This window comes from Oreochromis aureus, linkage group 1, assembly GCF_013358895.1.
Source record: "Oreochromis aureus strain Israel breed Guangdong linkage group 1, ZZ_aureus, whole genome shotgun sequence".
Classification (NCBI taxonomy): domain Eukaryota; kingdom Metazoa; phylum Chordata; class Actinopteri; order Cichliformes; family Cichlidae; genus Oreochromis; species Oreochromis aureus.
In genome coordinates, this window is record NC_052942.1 from 1652933 (window position 1) to 1660941 (window position 8009).

An 8009-nucleotide genomic window follows, 5' to 3' on the forward strand; every position below is an offset into this window, starting at 1 on the left:
ATGCCTACAGCATGCTCTATTGTCTGTGATAAAACACTATGATTTACAGCATCAAACACTGCACTGAGGTGGAGCAGGACAAAAAAAGCTTGCTACTAAAACTATATACATTTGAAGTGTTTTTGCTTCAAGTGATCTTATATCTGTCTTATATCCATTGTGTATCGATTCCTAGTCCATTGAAATACAATCAATATTTCTTGTGGGTTCTGCATTGAAAAATGAGAGTTGGAATAAGAAAATATATGTGAATAAGTGACTATTTTACATCCTTCAATATTAAAACTGCTGTAGGTATGTGCCCATTATAAAATATTAAAAGTTATTTCTGCAGGACAGCTTACTGTACAACACGTAGTTCAAACACAAGCTGGTAGGAATCGTGTGGAAGTGAATACACTACATTATAATTTCAGCTTTAATTGGGCCCAGTTATTATTTCCAGGAATACTCAGATTCATTTACTGAGGGTAGGTTGCTCAATGGTCATGATTTGTTTGGATCTGTGTGTGGCAGCACGAGGTGGGAATAAAGTAAATACTCGTCACAGTTTAAAAGACAACGCCACCCTGGGAATTTCACCCAGAGAATACTGGAAGTAACACTAATCACCAAAAGGCAGTTAGGTTCGTTATACTCAGTACAGAGACGAGGTTCAATGATAAAACAGTTTGACAATTTATTAATACTTATGTAAAACAACATATAAAAGCACAATCATAAATATCAATGTACAAATATGCTTAAAAAAGGTATTCAGAGCCGAGGCTTACCGGTGGAGGGGCAGGGATGCCACGCACAAAGTCAAAAAAAAAAAGAAAGAAGAAAACACACCAAGACACAAGTGCAGCACACTATCACACACTCACACTAATAAACTAAACAAGGCAGGTGTGTACACTCAAAGGATCCCACCACCAAGGCACCCTAGTCTCCTCCACGTCGGCACTCCGCATCTGAATAAAAGAAACAAAGAAAATTTTAATATATTACAATAAAACTAATATGCAGCGCTGGGGGATAACCCAACTGCAGGACCACACTGGTGATCTACAGCTAGAAAAAGGGCCTCCCACCAGTGGCGTAACAAAAATCCAAACTACAAATCAAAACAGCAGAAAAACAACATACAATCTGGATAAAACTCTAAAATCTGGAGCAAGCGGAATTGCCGTATTGCTCCAACTTGCCGTCTCCACGACTATAAGTTAATCATCCGGTCAGTCAATATGCATGCCAGCTGACTCCCATCACCGGCATGCATATGGCCGCTGTCCACGCTGACGTCCACTTTAAAAGGCTGGCAGCAGCAGGAAAAGTAACCTCGCAACAGGAACAGACGGTAAAAGCAAAGCAGAGCAGAGCAGCAGCACTTCAGTTAGCGTAGCGTGGCGTAAAACTAAGGCCCACACTTCCTGCAAAGCATAATAAGTAATTACTATAAAAGAACAATAAAAAGGCAGAGATAGTGACAAAATTGAATTACGTACCGAGTAAGCCGTGTCATAAAACATGAGCAGAATGGCTCAAAGGAGGCTTCTACAGCTACGATCTACAAACAATAGCCGTTTACCACCAGGTAAGGTAATGTACACACCCTACAATGAGTAAACACCTACCAGCCGTGATGGTGGCTTCAGAAGGGTAACCTGCAAATGATCTCTGCAACACCAAAGGGAAGTCAGGTGACCAAAAAGGAGATCACAGGTAAGCGATCCAGGAATGCTCAAATGGCCACTATTTATACTAGCGCCCCCTAATGCGCCAGGCTGAAAGTGGGTTGAACTGAGGAATAACATTCATCCTGCCACATGTGTTTGCTGTAAATTTAATAACACATAACTCTGCGGGCAGTATGGATTTCTTTAACACTCATACTGCAAGTGTTAAAGGTGTTTGTTCAGGTATCTTCTCTCTCTGAGATGTTTACAACCAGAGTCTGCCAAAAAATGAGGATAATAAAAAAAACATCTAAATGAACATTTGTGGGCAGCATGGTCGCACGGTGGTTAGCACTGTTGCCGCACAGCAAGAAGGTCCTGAGTTCAATTACACCATCAGGCCGGGGTCTTTCTGTGTGGAGTTTGCATGTTCTCCCCGTGTTTGTGTGGGTTCCCTCCGGGTACTCCGGCTTCCTCCCACCGCCCAAAGACATGCAGCTTGAGGGGATAGGTTAATTGGATAATCCAAATTGTCACTAGGTGTGAATGTGAGCGTGAATGGTTGTCTGTCCCTGTGTGTTAGCCCTGTGACAGACTGGCGACCTGTCCAGGGTGTACCCCGCCTCTCGCCCTATGACAGGTGGGATAGGCTCCAACGCCCCCCGCGACCTTGACAAGGATAAGCGGAAGCGAATGGATGGATGGATGGACATTTGTGACAATGATGTTTTTCAGTCCAGCAGTCGCTGAGTGAACACTCATTTCATTTAATCTCGTGAACTTTTTCACCACATGTCATTAAACTTTGGTGTCCCTGAAATGCCGAATGCACTGCAACTTAAAAAAAATATCTGCAAATAGAAAAATGCTGCAAAAGCACAAAAAACTCAACAAAAAACATAAAACAAAACAAAGTGGTTTTGGGGAGACAATAATGTGACACAATAGCTGTGGAAGTGAGAATCTAACCATAAATGGCTAATACCATATATGTATCAACAGCATTATTTGAACAGTATACCTTATTTTCCGCACTATAAGGCACACTTAAAATCCTTTAATTTTCTCAAAAATCGACAGTGCGACTTATGTATGAATTCTGGTTGTGCTTACTGACTCGAACCGATTTTATGTGGTACACGGGCTCAAAAATCTGTCAAAATGTTTTTTGCTAAGCTACGAAGCCGCATCGCTTGATGGATGGTCGGAGCATTACGGCTACCGTAGTCTGGAGCCTCATGGAGTAATCTGGGTCCTAAACTCCGTCTCCTTCAGGTCCCAAAGTCAAACGAACAGAATAGAATAGAATAGCCTTTATTGTCATTGTACAGGGTACAACGAAATTGGAGTGCCACTCCCTTGGTGCAAAATACAATAATAAATATAAATGTAAAATATAAAAGGTACAATAAAACAAACAATAGTAAGTACGATATATACAGGATAGCAGCATTAATATAATGACAGTGACAGTATGATATAGCTAAGCAGGTTCAATTGTTTTTGTGCTTATGTACAACGGTGATAGCTCTGGGAAAGAAGCTATCCCTGAATCTGTTTGTCCTGGTTTTATGTGACCTGTACCGTCGGCCTGACGGTAATAGTTCAAACAGTTGATTGCTGGGGTGAGAATGGTCCTTGATGATATTGCCAGCTCTGCTGAGGTACCGAGAGTTTGCAATGACCTCCAGGCTGGGCAGAGAGCAGCCAGTGATCTTCTGGGCTGTGTTGATGACCCTCTGCAGTGCTTTCCTGTCTGCAGCTGAGCACCCTGCATACCATGTTGTTATGCCGTACGTTAGGATGCTCTCTATGGTGGCTCTGTAGAATGTCACCAACAGCCTCTCCTCCAGGTTGTTCCTCCTGAGCACTCTCAGAAAGTGGAGATGCTGCCGGGCCTTTTTTACCACCGCCGTGGTATTTGCAGTCCAGGAGAGATCATCAGAGATCTGCACGCCCAGAAACCTCATGGAGTGTACCCTCTCCACACAGTTCCCGTGAATGTAAAGTGGGACCGGGTCTGCTCTGCCCTTCCTGAAGTCCAAGATAAGTCCTTTAGTTTTCGTGGTGTTCAGTTGGAGGTTATTAACTGAACACCACTCAGTCAGTCTGTTGACCTCATCTCTGTAGTCCGACTCATCCCCCCTTGAGATGAGTCCAACCACTGTGGTGTCATCCGCAAACTTTATGATGGTGTTTGAGAGATGGGTAGGGGAGCAGTCGGATGTGTAGAGCGTAAACAGGAGGGGACTCAGAATACATCCTTGTAGAGACCCGGTGCTGAGTGTGATGGTGCTGGACAGGTGCGGCATCACTGAGAGTTACAAACTGTCTAAATTCTTTCATCTTTAATAAAATTATCAGCGTTGCTGCTTTACCAGGTGTAGCAATTAAGTTTAACGTCCAGGCATCCATGAAAACAGAATTTGTTAAATTTAACGGAGTCAGAAGTTAGCAGGAAGTTAGCTCGCTAGCTTCCACCTAAACATGATATAGCATGTTCTGACTGAGAGATTTCTGAAACATTCAAACGTACAGCTCCGCTATCACTTCCAACATAAATGAAGACAGAAAACTAAACAGCAGTGACGTTTGTAGGGTTACTGAAGTTGGGCTAGCTGGTATATAATGATGTGCTACGTGATCGCTAGCGACACAGCTATGTTAGCATAAACACAGTGAAGCTGGAGGATGAATGCTAACTTTTTTCCACTCGATAAAAGTTAACGTGAGGGTTCCTGATGGTTAGGGACAAATGCAATCGCATGGCAGGATGCTGTAAACGGACCAAACTTCAGTCAGGAGAACAACTGAGATAATCCATCCACAATATGAGGTTAGTCATTAATATACTGCAACAACATGGGAATAGAGCAGCTGCCAGAGAATTCAAGTTGAGACATAGTCATAATCATAGAAATATAGCAGTTACACAAATATTGGACTCTGACATTTGAAAAATGTCCTAATAAAAGACGGTCTCCTCTCTTCCTTTCTAGCTTCTCTATCACTGAGATCATAGCAGTGATTTGTGTGTGTGTGTGTGTGTGTGTTATTCATGCAATTTGCAATCCACATGCCCCCCTTGAGACAGACGGACAGAAATAACTGACAAGACTACAAAAATAAGACTCCTTTTTTTGAAAAGGGAACTTACATCAGAGAAAATTTCTTGAGTGATGCAACAGTTGACACAACAGGACTGACGTTTTGTAGTACATCAATGGATCTGTTATTTGACCTTATGGTAAAACAAGTCGTGCACTGAACTGGCAGGAAAACCTGCGAACTGAATCAAATCCACAAAGGCAACTGGTGAAGCTCCAAAGTAGGAAGACAAAACAAAACATGGAATAGGAGGAAGGATTCTGGACAAACAACCTGAAACAGACGGACAGAATCAACAACCTTAAAAACCCAGCAGGGAGAAAAGGCTAATAATGTAAAGACGACCTCCGTCAGACGCCAGGGAGGGCAAGAAAGTAACAGAACAGGGAAATAAAAACACAGATCAATAAAGTCTTGATTTGTTAACTGAAATTAATATAACACAGCAACACAACATCACAAAAACTAACACACCTGTCAGCAGCTCTTGCAATAGTTTTCGTCTCCCGCTCGAATTACCCAAATGTAAAATGATCGGCTTGCTGCTGTGAAACATGCAAAGTATAATCAGACTGAAGAGTAATGCATTCTAACAGAAATGGGACAAATACCCTCCCTCTGTTTTTTTAAATTATTTGTTTATTTATCTTACTTATTTATATTATTATTATTGTTATTATTTTTACTTCTGTTTAGTTGTTTACCTTTTTCCCTTGCCGTGTCTGTGTAAACGTTAATGTTCCTGTTCCTAAAAATAAATAAAAATAAAGTATAAAAAAAAAGAAAAAAGAAATGGGACAAATAGAGCCTATAAATTTAGGACATAAGCCATCACATTTTCCTATTTAAAAATAAGCTCCATTTGTATTCACTTTACATCACTGCCCAGCTGAAAGCCTCTTTACATCAAGTTAATGTTTTCATTTCCCATATCTCAAAGAAACATCTACTACACTAAATATGGCACTTATTAGAGGGAAAAACATGCTCTCAAGTTACTCATGTGCAAATAAAATGTAGCAAAAACTTCTTGAATAATTGACTGAAGCAAAACTAAAATAAGACAGGCTGTTATTTCAGCCATCTTCACAAAATGAGAGGGGACGATCACAGAAGGTGATGGTGAAAACAACAAACAGGGTAAAGCTGGTGAACTAATAAAAAATAATAAAACCCAAACAAAAATTACTCAAAAACAGCAGAAATATGCAATAAAAAACCTGACAAAGAGCTAACCTATTATCCTGTTAATAACTTTACCTCCTCACTACGTACGACTCTGGATACTGTAGCTCCTGTGAAAACTAAGGCCTCAAATCCAAAGTACCTGACTCCGTGGTATAATTCTCAAACACGTAGCCTAAAGCAGATAACTCGTAAGCTGGAGAGGAAATGGCGTGTCACAAATTTAGAGGATCATCATTTAGCCTGGAGAAATAGTTTGCTGCTTTATAAGAAAGCCCTCCGCAAAGCCAGAACATCTTACTATTCGTCACTGATTGAAGAAAATAAGAACAACCCCAGGTTTCTCTTCAGCACTGTAGCCAGGCTGACAAACAGTCAGAGCTCTACTGAGCCAACAATCCCTTTAACATTAACTAGTAATGACTTCATGAACTTCTTCACAAATAAAATTCTTATCATTAGAGAAAAAATTACCAATAATCATCCCACAGATGTAATATTATCTACAGCTACTTTTAGTACCATCGATGTTAAGTTAGACTCTTTTTCTCCAATTGATCTTTCTGAGTTAACTTCAATAATTAATTCCTCCAAACCATCAACGTGTCTTTTAGACCCCATTCCTACAAAACTGCTCAAAGAAGTCCTGCCATTAATTGATTCTTCGATCTTAAATATGATCAACCTATCTCTAATAATCGGCTATGTACCACAGGCCTTCAAGCTGGCTGTAGTTAAACCTTTACTTAAAAAGCATCTCTAGACCCAGCTGTCTTAGCTAATTATAGGCCAATCTCCAACCTTCCTTTCATATCAAACATCCTTGAAAGAGTAGTTGTCAAACAGCTAACAGATCATCTGCAGAGGAATGGCTTATTTGAAGCGTTTCAGTCAGGTTTCAGAGCTCATCACAGCACAGAAACAGCTTTAGTGAAGGTTACAAATGATCTTCTTATGGCCTCTGACAGTGGACTCATCTCTGTGCTTGTCCTGCTAGACCTCAGTGCTGCGTTCGATACTGTTGATCATAATATCCTATTAGAGCGATTAGAACATGCTGTAGGTATTACAGGTACTGCACTGCAGTGGTTTGTATCATATCTATCTAATAGACTCCAAGTTTGTTCAAGTAAATGGAGAGTCCTCTTCACACACTGAGGTTAATTATGGTGTTCCACAGGGTTCAGTGCTAGGACCAATTCTATTTACATTATACATGCTTCCCTTAGGCAGCATCATTAGAAGACATAGCATAAATTTTCACTGCTATGCAGATGACACGCAGCTCTATCTGTCCATGAAGCCAGGTAACACACACCAATTAGTTAAACTGCAGGAATGTCTTAAAGACATAAAGACCTGGATGGCCGCTAACTTTCTGCTTCTTAATTCAGATCAAACTGAGGTTATTGTACTCGGCCCTGAAAATCTTAGAAATATGGTATCTAAGCAGATTCTTACTCTGGATGGCATTACCTTGGCCTCCAGTAATGCTGTGAGGAACCTTGGAGTCAGAAAGAGAGAGCAGATTTCTCCTGTTTTGGCTTCCCTTCATTGGCTTCCTGTTAAATCCAGAATTGAATTCAAAATCCTGCTCCTCACATACAAGGTCTTAAATAATCAGGCCCCATCTTATCTTAATGACCTTGTAGTACCATATCACCCTATTAGAGCACTTCGCTCTCACACTGCAGGCCTACTTGTTGTTCCTAGAGTATTTAAAAGTAGAATGGGAGGCAGAGCCTTCAGTTTTCAGGCCCCTCTTCTGTGGAACCAGCTTCCAGTTTGGATTCAGGAGACAGACACTATCTCTACTTTCAAGATTAGGCTTCAAACTTTCCTTTTTGCTAAAGCATATAGTTAGGGCTGGACCAGGTGACCCTGAATCCTCCCTTAGTTATGCTGCAATAGACGTAGGCTGCCGGGGATTCCCATGATGCATTGAGTTTTTCTTCTTCACTCACCTTTTTTCTATTGGTTAATAGACCCATGTCTCTGACTTCTAGCTCCGCCCGCTTGTAATAGCAGAGGTGGCAACATAGCTTTCTGTTAAAA

General features: G+C 41.0%; 1 long non-coding RNA gene across 1 annotated transcript; it reads right to left on the bottom strand.

Moving 5' to 3' along the window:
* Window positions 1-1322: 1322 nt before the first annotated feature.
* On the bottom strand, window positions 1323-1698 carry LOC120441234. Its single transcript, XR_005613912.1, has 3 exons — window positions 1620-1698; window positions 1491-1552; window positions 1323-1415 (listed from the first exon to the last, which is right to left on the bottom strand). It is a non-coding gene; the product is annotated as an uncharacterized LOC120441234 (long non-coding RNA).
* Between the last annotated feature and the right edge of the window lie 6311 nt (window positions 1699-8009).